Source organism: Dermacentor albipictus, chromosome 10 (assembly GCF_038994185.2).
Source record: "Dermacentor albipictus isolate Rhodes 1998 colony chromosome 10, USDA_Dalb.pri_finalv2, whole genome shotgun sequence".
Lineage (NCBI taxonomy): Eukaryota > Metazoa > Arthropoda > Arachnida > Ixodida > Ixodidae > Dermacentor > Dermacentor albipictus.
The window spans coordinates 10,253,446-10,267,612 of NC_091830.1; the positions used below are offsets into that span (position 1 = coordinate 10,253,446).

Genomic DNA, 14,167 nt, shown 5'->3' on the forward strand with positions numbered 1-14,167 from the left:
AAAAAAAGAAGAAAAGGGGGAAAAAGGAACATGACAGGTGATTTGAACTCATGACCCTTGGATGTTGCCCGGAAAGATAGCTCAGTCGATTAGTTCGTCAGGCCCCAGGTTGCTTTCAAGCGCCATAGCTCCTGCTCCGAGCCTCATACTTACGTGGAAAGGGAATGCTGTTGTCCGCGACAGTCGATTTTCCCAATTTCCCCTATTTTCCCAATTTCTTGGGAAAATGGGGGTGAGGGGGGAAAGATGAGGGGGGACATATGCGCTCACCGAGAGGGCATCGTTAGCACGAGACCATCACCAGGCACCTTACTGAGATGTGGGGAGCTTCGCGGCCGGAACGAAGCCTCCCTTCTCCGCCGGCCAAGAGGGGAAAACGCGCTTTCCGATCGCTCAAGGTTGCGCGGAAATAGTAGTATAGCGGAAATTACTTGTGCTTAATAAATGAAATAAAGAAATGATAAATTAGTGAAAATGAAAGTGCACGAAACAAAAACAACTTGCGCCCGGTGGGCAACGATCCCACAACTTTCGCATTTCGCGTGCGATGCTCTACCAATTGAGCTACCGCGGCGCCGTTTCCCTATCTACTTTCTTGGGTATTTGTGTTTCCTAGTGGAACCATGAGAGTGTTAGCCAGCACCACCACTCACAGACCTTGGCGGCGGACGTGGAACGTCCTTTCTGCCGCAGGCGTCATGAGAACGTGATCTTTTTGGGTGAAGGCGACTGGTCAATAAACCCACACATGTTACCTGAGTCCATCAATGTTGCCGGCATCGAGACCCTCGTTATGTAATAAACGAGAAGACAGGGAAGTAACGGAGGGGCCCGATTTTTATTAGCCATATCATAAGAAGCCAACAAACACTGACACCGAGGGTACATAGGGGAAATTAGTTGTGCATAATGAATGCAATAAAGAAATGACAAATTAGTCAAAATTAAAGTGGAGGAAAAAACAACTTGTCGCAGGTGGGGAAGTGCGAAGGTTGTGGAATAGTTGCCCACCTGCGGCAAGTTGTTTTTTCATCCACTTTCACTTCGTGTTTCGGCAGAATGGTTACGTCAAATTTTTACATTTTACGTTACAATCTTGTGACGTTTTCCTTGCAACGGGCTACATACACGGGTCTACGGCACATAAACCCTTCAGCAAACATTAAAATTTAGTTTTTCCGCAGCTCTCGGCATTTTTCGGCACCCATTCATTTAGCACTTTTGGAAAGCTTAGTCAAACAGCAGCCATTCTTGGAAAGTTTGTTAACAACCGGGCTGCATCGTTGTTGAGAGGCTATTCATGCTCTTTTATTAATGAAGAGCGATAACCTTATGTTTAAAGCTATCCGCCCCGATAGCTGCCTTTTCTTGCACTATAGCCGCTACAGGCATGGCAGCAAATTATACTGAAATACATATTTATGCTGTAAATATATTTGTCTGGCGTTTGACAATTCGATATTTGATTGGACATTAAATACTTAATGTTCATATTGGATTAGCATGAGAAAAAGTTGACATTCGCCCATCTATCTAATTGAATGAACAGATGAATAAAGTTAATCAATGAAGGAAAGAAATAACCAGCTAGGTGTTAATTTTAATTGATGTACGACGTGGCCGGATAAGTGCATAGATATTTGAGCCCGTTGGCGATTTGACTGCGACCCGCAGTGCCTCGCTACGGCGTGCCTCATAATCATATCCTGGTCGGGCACGTAAAACACCGAACTTTTTAAAAATATTATTATTGTTATTTGACTGTACGGCGCTGAAGCTGCATAGCTTGGGATGGCGCAATACCGCGCCGCAGCCGGAGCAAGGGCGAACAGCGCTGGCGGATGCGGCAGCGCGCGCAATACGCGAGCACTTCTTCTGTTCTGCCTTTTTACTTCGTGAGAGTTTCTTACGTCATGACGGAGGGAGGCCATTCGACGAGTCAATAGACCTTTTTCCTAATTCAGTCTGGCAACACTGACACAGGAGGCTCCCCGTGCTGTTACTCTATTACTCTACGAGTTGTCCGCCATTAGTTGGTCTGTGCGAGCGGTGCGGTGTGTTCGCCGGTTGCTAGGTTGACGCACAGCAGCAGCATGTCGTGGTCCAAGACCCTCGCTGTCATACCGAAAAGCCTTGATATAGGCAAAATAGAGGCGTATCGCACGTCGAGAAGCGTCGGGAACCGCAATGCGCTACGCAGCCATAAGTTCGTCGCAGAAAGCTACGTCCAATGCTCGAAGATTGAAACACGTTCATTCACAACGCAGTAAGTATCCTCGCTATCATTTTCTTTTCGCTTTCTTGCTAGCGTTTTTGTTGTTAAACGATACAACGACCGTTCATAAGGAACACAGGCTGATTCACATGCGTTTGCGAAATGATATGTTGCCGTGCAGAAGGATAACGTGTCGCCCGATATGACAGCTGTAATGACTGCGTTTATGCTGGCGCCAGCAGAAGTTAACTTGTCCTTCTTACTTCGATGCAGTGATTCCACGCTCGTGCGCGTATGTGCTAAGTGCTTCAGGAGCCAAAAGAAGACTGCAACACCATATGCCGTGACCCCCTGCTGACGCACGATGGTTTTGTGGGAGAGTGTACATGCGAGTGCGCTACATAGAAAGAACGGCACATGTCACCATGTCATGGGACTGTTGAAAGTCCTTGTGCTACTTCTTGATAACGGGTATGCAGAGGCTCCGCCGGGAATGTCATGTACGGAACTGGCACAAATCTGGAGGAGGCCCCGGGGGCACAAAATACCGGCTTCTAGCGTCGACGAAATTGACTGGAGAGCCACACGGCCAGACGGTCTTTCTTACCCGCTCCAATCGCGTCTTTATGAAGCCAGGAAAAGACCAAGGAGCGTAGAAGATGTTCAAAAAGTTGCGAGGCAGTTCGCAAGAGAGATGGCTGCACATACTGCGAGTCCACTTCTGGAAGACTGGCAGTCTGCAACACTAAAGAAAGCAGACAGTTTGTTTGGCGAGAAGTGTGAAGGCAGCCTCTTGTGGAGTCAGAAACCACTTGTACCACATGACTTCACCACCTATTTATGCCCAGAAATTCAGGTTGGGGTGACTACAGAGTTGACACCCATGCAGCCAGCATTTTTTCCAGTACCCTTAAACACTGTTGTGTCGTGCGTGGGCCTGCCACCAATGCAGCAGGCTGTAATCGAGGCAAGCACATACACGCATGTAGCATGCCGGCATTTAGCATGGAATAAAGCACAAGGAACACGAGAACCTTGTGCTCACCTTTCGCTTGTTTATGTCTTCGACCTATGTAGCATACTCTTGCTACGTGCTGCATAACTTGTGTTAACTAACCCACTTCGTCACGTTTATAACGCTTTTGCCTTTTAGCAACCAAACATAATATTTACAAAGTTATGTTGACTGTGGTTATGTCTTTCTGTGCGTTAACTCTAACATGTGCTGCACCCTTACACACAGGCTTTTGTGTACTGTCTGTTGATGAAGCTCACCAGGTTGAACAGACCTCTTGCGCGCAGAGCCTATTCATAGCATACCTGTATCATGGAATGAAGCCAGAAAATGCAACATTGTGCACAACTTCCAAGTAGTGCCCGTGTGTTTTTCAACGTGTGCTCTTGCTACTCACTATATACATTAGTTAAGCTAACTAACCTACATTTTCATAACACTATTTCTTCTGCTTAGCAACCGAACAGTTTTATTAGTTTACAAAACTATGCTGACTCTGTTATGTCCGCTTTCTGTGTGTTAACTCTAACATGTGCTGCACCCTTATATGCAGGCTCTCATGCTGTCTGTTCATGAAGCTCGCCAGCTTGAGCAGACCTCTCGCCAGCAGAGCCAAAGTGCGACATGGAAAGCTGCTCGCAAAAACCGCTTGACTGCTTCCAATTTTGGTGTTGCTGTTACACGTGAGAATTGGACAGAGAAAGGCCTCACCACAGACCGAGATCTGTCTAGAGTAAGGGCCATCCAGTAAGTACGGGTCCAAAAACATTTTCTTGGCCAAGTTAGTTCACAACAAAGTGAAAACTATAGCACAAGAAGAGAAAGTGTACAGGCGAGGCACTTCCTTGTTTACATCTGCTATGGATAATCTTGCTTCCAGTGAATCATGGTGGCTACAAGTGATTAGCACTAATGAATGTACAGGTACAATGTTATTAACAGATTACACATGTGCACCTGTTGTCACACATTGATCAAAAACCTTGGAAATGGGAGTAGCTTTGCACACTATATTGTCAATCAAGCTTTTAGTCGTGGGTACAGGTTGGCCTTTAATAAATATTATTTTATTAACCTGTGCTCCTCAACATCGTTACAATATTAGCATATGTATACACACCGTATGTACTGCCTAACGTGGATTGTATCACAGAATGCAAGTAAAAGACAGAACTTGCATCATGGTATTTCTTTTTCAGGTACGGAGTTTCAAGCGAAGCCATGGCTGTTCAAAAATATGAAACAACCCTCCGAACCTTCCGGCACAACATTCAGGCCTTCCACTGCGGCCTTATTGTGGATCCCACGTGCCCATGGCTCGGTGCATCACCTGATCGTGTGGTGTGGGACCCAGAGGAACCGAATCCTCATGGTATTGTCGAAGTTAAGTGCCCATATTCAATGAAAGACTTGAAAATAGCAAGCACTCATGGCTCGTGACTTGTGAAAGACAGCCACGGCACGTACAGGCTAAACCGCACCCACTATTACTATTACCAGATTCTTGGGCAGATGGCCCTTTCAGGGCTTACTTGGGCTGATTTTGTCATGTATGCTCCACAGTTTCTAGTTGTCGAAAGAATTCGATTCAGTGAAAGTGAACGGCAGAAATGCAAAAATAGGTTGGACATCTTTTATTTTTCCACACTTCTGCCGTACTTGGCAAAAACATGCAGTACGAACAATGGATGTTGAATTCAAGAGATTACAAAATGAATGAGCATTTATGTAGTTATTAATAAAGTTGTGATACTATTGACAATGCCTTGTATCCTTTTCTTGTTGAACTTATGTTGAAACATTGAAGCCATGTGCTCATAGCTTTGGCCATGCTAGCTTGGCAGTCACTGCGAAGGTTATGTAGTACTGAACTGACACCTTGCACATCACTGCAGCAAGATTGTTGCTGCTGCAGATCCTAGGTTGCTATTAAAGGACTTTGAAGATTGCTTAAGAATGCACACAATGCCCAAATTTCATTAATGATCGGTGCAACTGACAGTGGGATGGGCCTGTCCAAAATATGAAATGCCTTAATACGTTGAATGCGCCGCGCCGCTCGACATGTATTCTGAGACTTGCAATTTCCTCTGTTTGTCTAACTTCTTCAGTAAGGTGCTGTCTCCGAAGGAAAGGGGTAATGTTCAACGCAACTCCTTTTGCACTGAGCAGGTCCTGTATCTTAAAGCCCTTTTCGGCCATTACCGAGTCGCCAGGCTCAAACTAGAGTTTTAAAAACCCGCTTTTTTCAATGAGCTCTTTGTCTGACACCGACCTTGTAAATAATTTTGACAGAAACGTGATCGTTCCATCAGGTGAAATGACAACCAAACCCTTCATTGTATTAGTTGACTTGTAGGTTGAGTAGGTTGCTGACTGAAGGACCAGAGAGCTTGGAACTTCGCATCTCACTCCTGTCGCGTCGATAATGGCTCTTGTTGATGGGTATCGCTCTTTAAAAATGGCTGGCATTGCCTTGTCAACCTTGTCTCTGCTCAGCCAAAGGTCCATCTGGCCAACCTGCAAATAAATAAAGCTGATCCATGTGGTACATATTCTGGATACTGTAGCAATGGACACCCTGAACCTGTAGGCAAGGTCCCTTTCGAAAAGCCCAAGGCGCAACCTGAGGAGAACAAGAAAAAGCTGGTCCTTAGCCGTTAGCATGTGCGGCCTCCCTGCATTACTTGATGAACTCTAATAGCTCCTAGACCATACTTTTATATTTTCTACACACTCACCGGGGTTTATCAAACGGAAGAAGCACATGAATGATTCAAAGTTTGAAAGCCCAGTATAGAAACTAATGTCCTCAGGGCTGTCCTTGAAGCATTCGACAGAAAATTGCCTGCTTTTATGCCGATCAAGCTTTTTGTTTTCCATATTGAGTATTTCATACTCTCTTTGAGCATTATAAAGCACATCTTTTGCTGACTTCACCTCTTTCGTTCTAATTTCCAAGTCACTCTCCAGTTGTTGTATACGCACTTGAAGCAGAGAGAGCTGTGTCTTGAGCTCAGGCACTCGCTCTGCATTTGCTTTCGCAGACTTCACCTCTTCGGTCCTACCTTCTAGGTCGCTTTCCAGTTGGTGTATGCGCATTTGGAGCACAGAAAGCTGCTTCTCGAGCCCCAACACTCTAACTGCACATGCACAATCACACACTTCGTGGTCTCGGACGTGGGTCGCACTGGCCGGCTTTGAAACACTTGCACACTCTGTGGCGTCCATAGTTTCAACAGCTGTTGAAGAATCCCGCAACGCGGCGACATCACTACTAGGAGAAAGCGGTGGTTGTTACGCAAACCCGGAGCTGCTAACCTGGCCGACGGCGGAAAGCAGTTTTATTTTCGCGACACACTGTTGTCGTTCTTTCGGTTTTTTTCTTGCTGGAGGCTTGGGTTTTCCAAAGGCAAACACGCTCGGCACGGCGTCAACCCGGAGGTAACGCCGATCGCCGACTACATACGGCAAGTAACTGTCAGTGGTGAAGTGATTCGAGCACACCTTTGTGTGCTTCGTCACGACAAAAAGCTTTCCTTCATCGCGCTTATTAGCTACAATCCATTTCTTCTTCAGATGCGGATCCTTCGGAAAACAGAAGAACGACACCTGCAAGACGATAAAAGTGACGTAAGGCGCGCGCATGAGACGCAACAAACAGTAAACGAAATGTATACACACGCATACTTGCCTTCGAGCCATTGTCGTCCAGAACTCCTCGCTGGTTGCAAAGCGGCACGCAGCAATGCACAGGCATGTTACCGAATGCCGAGGAGAACCGGATTCAACGGAAATTCGTCGGGCAGGCAGATGAAAACTTAGGCGCTCAGTATAGTTTTGCTTGCCCGTCCGCTTCGTCAGTGCGCGGCGCGCAGACGCCGACTTCGCCCAGCTAATGGCGCCGATCTCATAGTCGCTGTCGTTCTCAATAGGTGGCGCTGAATTCCGAAACCGCTCTAATATTGGCGTCGAGGAGTTACGGAGTCGCCATCTATCGGAAGCGCCTCGCTGGCGTAGTATGAGGGATCACGTGGCACGCTGCTCATAGGTTTTGCTGTCAGCGCTCACTGAAAACACCACGCGCGAGCTCTCCCGGACATTTCTGTAAGTACTTTCGAAACGAGAGAAGTTTCTTACTGTCTAAAAAATAATCTTGGGCAAACTGAAAGCACACAATCGTTTACAGACGCTATCTCTTTACCGAATACGTACAGTGAACGCCACTGCGCGTGGTCGCCGCGATGGAGTCTCCCCAACCGGCTTCTTGCGTGAAAGGTAGGTAAACGCTGAGAGCAAACTATCTGAAATATGTTCTTATAGTGTTTGTATAACTAAATGGAGTGTAATAGAACGAAGCCTCAATGCAGCGATCGCGCAGATTCGCAGCGACCGAGTGCGCGTCTGCATGCTTGTCCGCGCACTGTTTCGCTTTTTCCGCGCGCGCGTTTTCGCACCGTGCCATGAGCTTTAGGCCGCAGAATATGAGCATTTCACGGTATACAAGCAACCATTGTTGCGTGGGCGCTATCAGAGCTGTTCAAAAATAATTTCATCGTAGAGACTTCGACGCTTGTGATGTGCCGTCGCGACGATTCAATCTTTTTTTTCTTCTAAATTCTTTGATCTTTCAATACTATTTCTCAAGTTGCGTCGGACTGCATGTTTATCGGTGCTCTCAGCGTGCAATTTCCCTCTGCTCCTTTGTTGTAATCCAGTGCATTAATTCATAACACAAACATGACCATATGCCATGCTTTTTTTAAAATGTGCTTCTTAACGCTGCCTTTCCACTCCACTGAACTTGCCAGTATCTATAGCATCGACAAGTTCATAGACCAAACCGTCATGACATTAGTCGGGCAGCGGACTCGGGCGAGCGCGTCTCAGTTCGCGTTTTCAGAACATCGCAGACCGGGCGCCGTAGCAGAAATCTTCCTCGCGTCTGTGCTTGCTGCATACCCGAGTTGCAGCCGATGACTGTTTGCCGGTTTTATGTTTCGCGAGCCAAGCTTCACGCAGCTTCTTGTCCTGCGGCTACGTGTGAATAAGGCTGACACCGGCCTCCGTTACGTGCGTCCGGCCCTGCGGCATCGAGCAGTAGCCTACCATGTTGCGCGCCTTCAACGGCAGCCACTACCTATTGTAGTGCTTTCAAGCGTTGTAAAGGAGACACTCGAAGCGGGAAAATTTCGCCACTAAATGAGGACCGCAGCGTTCGAGGGAATTTAAACTCGTTTTCAGCTCCCTTCGGCGCGCCCGAAGCAGCCGACGCGGCCGCTATGTCTACGTGATCCCTCCTAGCACGTCACGCCGACGGTGGCGCCAGCTTTTCCAGTGGTGGAGCTCGAGGCCAATAGTCGGTGGAGCGCAGCCCCTGCGGTCAGTGGCGTAGCTAGGTCGTCTGGCACCCGGGGCCCATAGGTATTCTGTCACCCCCCCGGGTGTAGCCGGCGGAAAGAGGGGTGTCTTCAGACGTATATGACGCCCCCCCCCCCCCTCCGTCACTGGCGCCTGCACCCGGGGCCCACGGCCCCCCGGCCCCCCCTGTTGCTACGCCACTGCCTGCGGTGTCTTTCAGGTTCTGCGCTTCCGCCATCTGACGGTACTACGCCGAGGAGAAAGAGAGATAGAGATAGGGAGAGGAGTACAGGCACGCGATAGGCGTGCTCGAGTGGTCTAAGGCTCCTTATCGATGCGAAGCGTAAAGGTTTTCTCACCGACGCCACCGAGACATTCAGAAGCGGTGACTGAGAAATTGGCGCTGTACACTGGGCGGGAACAGGTGCTCTCTTCGACAAGCACGTGATTTCGAGAGAGTCGCTACGACTGGATCTTCTCGGGCCTCGCCGACCGAGCCATCTATTCCCGCTTTGTTTCGTTTTGCTGCGGTATTATACGAGGGTGTTTTTGAATGGACTGCGTACGCTCGGGAACCTCCTTACATGTAAGCAACGAGTGAAGACGGAGAACTTCAGGAGTGCGCTGCGTCCCGGTGAGTCCGTTGGTTTCTCGCAGAAATGTCTCTGTTACTCGAGAGCGTTTCGTAATTTGCCGGCGTTCCGTCGGCCGCCACTCGTAATGGCGATCGGTCTTGCCCGTACTTCGAGACAATCGTTGCGTCGACAACCAATTGCGCTCGATACCTTGCAAGATGCCTTTTGTAATGTATTTATTTTTTCGGTGAGCGTTGCTCGACCGGCTTTCTGAAACCCGGTGAGATTATATATATATATATATATATATATATATATATATATATATATATATATATATATATATATATAATACCTCATACTTTGCTATTCTAACACTGCTTCGCCTTTCCTGCAGTCCCTTTTATCCTTTTTTTTTAAACTGTGAGTCCGGGTGTAAGTAGTTAGACGCTAAACAAAGCTGACGAAAAAAAAGAAAGAAAATAGTATACAGTTGCTTCAAATATTAGCTGAAACATAGTACTCGTGGTAAAATGGACCCACAAGACTGCACAGTGGCGCCGACATACCAAAAATTCAACAGCTATGCAGTTTGTGATTACTGGTATTTGATAAACGATCATATCGTGGTTAAATGTATCCCGGTGGCCCAGGCGCCAGTTCAACCACGGGTACAGTGTCGGAGCTCATATTTCACGCGACTGTACGTATGTAAGCATTAATTGTTACAAAATTACAGCATTTTCCTTTTTAGGTCTTAACATTAGACAGCCGAAATATATCTAACAAAAGCATCGTCCTAATATTTCTTTACTTTTCGTTCTAACGTACATGTCCACGCTGCCTCATATGTTACGAAGTACTGAATATGTATCCAATGCTCTCCTCCAGGCAGCTGTTTTCATTCTTGATGACGCCAAGAAACCGAGCCTGACGGCACCAACGCCCAGAAACCTAACCGAGAGCGCGCGCAGGGTTCTGGCACACCTTGTGTGATGTACCGTTGCGCTGAGGTGCTTCTTGTATAATGTAGGAGAAACGGTCGTAAAGGCAGAAATGCGCGGTTGGGCGCATGTATTTAAGTTCACGAACTCGATTTTTAATTTTATATTTTATTTCGTTTATTATTACCCTCAGGGCCAAAGGCATTAAAGACGGGAGTGGCCGGGTTACAGGAAATAAGAAAGAAACAAATATAAGCAGTTAGAACGTTTAAGTACAAAGGCTTCTGATTATACAGCTTTAGCTAGGTTTAACGCGTCATGATAAACTGGAAGCGAACTAATATAGCGAAGGCGGGAAATAGAGAAGTACTTAGGTTGCAACCGTACAGTAAGCAACAAGAACAAAAAAATTATTCAATTACACTATGTTCACCAGAAATGCTCGAAATCTTTGGTTATCGTAAATGGATACGACTTCACCAGGAAGATGGTTCCATTCCGTGGATGAACGCAGAAAAAATGACTGCCAAATGTTTTAGTGTGGCATGATTCAAGACCAACTTTATAACGGCCATCGATTCGAGGCGATACCAATTGTGGCTGAAGAATGAAATCGTTCTGGAGTGTTAAATGATGGTATAATTTATGAAAAAGGACTAAACTTGCGATTTTACGACGAGAAGAAAGGGCGGTAAGTGCAAGGTTGGTTTTCATGGCAGACACACTTGCAGTCTTTTTTGTAATTGCGTAGGATGAAACGAACTGAATTACTTTGCACAAGTTGTAATGACATAATTAGTCGGTCAATGGCAGAATCCCGAACAGTGCATGCATATTCAAATTTCGGACCTATGAGGGTTGGAATAAAGAAACATTTTTAGGGATGAAGGGGCAGTTGAAATGTTACGGCATAGGTAGCCAAGCATGCGGTTAGCATTGCTAATTACGTAGTTGGTATGAACATTCCAAGATAAATTAGCAGAGATATGCCCACGTAGGTATCTATAAGAGTGAGCTACTTCCAAGGAAACATTATTTACGTAATATGTATGCATGCTGTTAGTTATTCGCCCTACCCGCATCACTTTACATTTGCCAACGTTTAGTTCCATTAGCAAATGTTTGCACCAGATTGCTACACTAATTAGATCACATTGAAGGTGGTTAGCATCATGTGCACTAGTTTTTTCCCGAAATAGAACAGAATTATCAGCAAATAAGTGAAAGTTAGATGACAGTGACGAAGAAAGGTCGTGAATATAAATGAGAAACAAAAGAGACGCGAGTACTGAACCTTGAGGTACACCGGAAGTTGGGTTTCGAAGTGAGGAGTTATCGCCGTTTGCAGTTGCAAATTGAGAACGATTACAAAGGAAGCATTAAATCCATTTTGGGATGTTAGTGTCAAGGCTCAGCTGACTTAGAAGTTTATGACAGACCATATCTAACGCTTTAGCGAAGTCTAAAAAAATGCAGTCTGCAAATGACGAAAGATCGATAATACGATGCAATTTGTGCGTAAGGATTGCAAGCTGAGTTTCACATGAAAATGTTTTTTTAAACCCATGCTGGGCTGGCCTGATAAATGCATTGGATACCAGGAAGTTAACAAGATGTTTGTAGATTATGTGTTCGAGCAATTTACAGCAAGTGCTTGAGAGTGAGATGGGGCGATAATTAGCTGTCAAATTTTTGTAATGCAAAAGCATAGAAAGTTGGGCGAGTTGGTACGGTAACATGATCTTGGATTGTAGCGCGAAGTGACACGGACACAGACTAGAAGCAGACAGGGCGAGCGCTAACTGACAAATAAATTTCGTTCGGGGGGGGGGGGGGCGGCTCACGTTGCAGCTTGGCCTCCTCCTTAAGAGGAAGCTTTATCTCGCATGCTCCTATCTAAATACATGTAGAAGGTGAATTAGTTTTTCTCGGCAAGCACTTCACAAGATTTGATGAGGTTTGTTGCATTTAAAAGAAAAACTTAAATTCTACTGTCTTCTGGTTTCGAATTTTTTATTTAGGTTGTCAATTTTTTATTGAAAATTGGCACAAATCCCAAATTTTCAGAAAGCGAAACTATTACGTTTAAAGCTCTGTAACTCAACAATGAAAAATAATATCACAATTCTGTGAATCGCATCTAATAGTACATCTACAGCGGACAAAATTGATATGTTGCAAATGAATCTCAAACAATTTAGCATTTGCAGAACCCTTGTTCACCACGTAACTAATTCACGTAAGATACAAATTGACATACCGAATTTGTCCGCTTTGACTCTTATAATCGATGCCGTTTGAAGAACAACGATATCAGTTTTTGATGAAGAGCTTTTAGTTTGTAAACGTCGTGCTTCTATTTTTTCGGACTTTCAAAATTTTAAAAATATTTTAAACAAAGTTCAGGCCCTAAATCGAACTTCCGCTTCCAACGGATGCTAGAAGTTAACTTTCTCAAGTTCAACAAATTTTATTAAGAGTTATCCAGGCGTTATCTCAGAAAAGCGTTCCTGCGTTTTACATTTATTTGAATAGGCCGCGTCGGAGTTGGGCCCGAGGTAAAGCTTCCTCTTAAACAATTTGTCGAGATATCAAATAGTTGAATAATAACTGCGTTGCCATTACCAACCATGCTGCAAATGAATTCTTGAACGCTACGCACTGTCAAAAAAGTAATATATGTATTTTTTAATAAAAAGATATACTCGTATGTGCCAGAAATCGTGCTAAAAATAACTGATATCAATGCTTCCATGTTTTTGTCTATTTAATAAGTAGAGGGAATATCACACGATCCTTAGAACTATATCAGTTAGAAACGAGCAAAGGAATGCGTGCCACTGATATGAAAAATGTAAAGGCCCTGAAATGAACAAGTTGAGGCCAAATATGTTAATGAAACTTTGTCATTCAACAACCTTGTTTACATTATTGTACATATGCAACGGCCAGCGAAAAATCTCCATGACGCTGTCATTTGTTCCAATGTATTACGCAGGAGCAGCTGTCACTGGTTGTGTATCGTGAGTAATTGCACCGAAATTATTGTCCCAACAGAGAAGAGAGCACCTATATAAAGCCGTTCTGCAAAATATACGAGGGTGAGTCAAATGAAAGTGAGCCAATGCAAATATATGACAAACGGGGTACTTAATTTCAAGGTAGTCTCCATAAGCATTTAGACATTTATCCCATTGACTAAGCAGTTGGGTGATTCCCGTCTCATAAAACTCCTTAGGTTGCTGCTTCAACAAATCTGCAACTCACTCTTTCACGTCATCGTCCGACACGAATATGTTTCCCTTAAGCTGTTTTTTTTTTTCATTTGCCCCGAAACGTGGAAGTCGCAAGGCGACAGGTCTTAGCTGTATGGCTGATGTTGCAGCGTTTCCTACTTGAACTTTGCCAATTTTGTATTAACCACATCAGCGACGTGGGGACGGGCATTGTGGAAAATTTTAAAAATAAATTATGGGGTTTTATGTATCGGAATCATCAGACATATTAAAGATTGCCTGCCGAGAAGATCTGGATAAAATGCAACGTTAAGGTTGGCGTTGATATAGCATTTCTTTTTTTGGGTATAACCTAACAGTCATGGCTGCCATGGCAGGATGTAGATACTACGACATTGAAAACTTCAACACTGACGTGTCGTCTACTTACTTCAGTGCGTTCCATTTAAACGCTCGTAGCATTAAAAATAAAATGAACAGCTTACGCATGTTTTTCGATAGCCTATCGATAAAATTTGATGCCATATTGTTCACAGAATCCTGGCTTTCTGCAAACGATAACCCACCAAATATACCAGGATATAATCATCACGGAATCACGCGGTCCACTAACCGCGGAGGAGGTATATCTCTGTACATCAAAAATTGTATTGCTTGTGATGTTGTTGATGAACTAACTTGTATTACAGCCAATGTGGAGTGTCTAGTAGTAAGACTTACGAATATTGTTATTGCAGCAGTTTATAGGCCACCATTAGGACTTAAGTCCGAATTCTTTGAGTTCATGGAAACTTTGCTGCCTAGTCTACACTCAATGCGCA

General features: G+C 45.0%; 2 protein-coding genes and 1 pseudogene across 9 annotated transcripts in view; 2 read left to right on the forward strand and 1 right to left on the reverse strand.

Moving 5' to 3' along the window:
- The window catches only part of LOC135917913 (atlastin-3-like), a 161,548-nt gene that overhangs the window by 108,442 nt on the left and 38,939 nt on the right, over window positions 1-14,167 (reverse strand). The window lies entirely within an intron of this gene.
- Window positions 227-5,747, forward strand: LOC135917911 (uncharacterized; annotated as a pseudogene).
- LOC135917891 (uncharacterized) overlaps window positions 8,606-14,167 on the forward strand; it is a 30,982-nt gene continuing 25,420 nt past the window's right edge. Inside the window, exons 1-2 of one of the 3 annotated variants that reach the window (XM_070527346.1) lie at window positions 8,611-9,225; window positions 13,109-13,211. The gene's annotated coding sequence lies outside the window, so the exon portion shown is untranslated. Of the gene's footprint in view, window positions 9,226-13,108; window positions 13,212-14,167 lie in introns of all 3 variants that reach the window. The other 2 variants (XM_070527347.1, XM_070527345.1) reach the window with 2 other exon arrangements.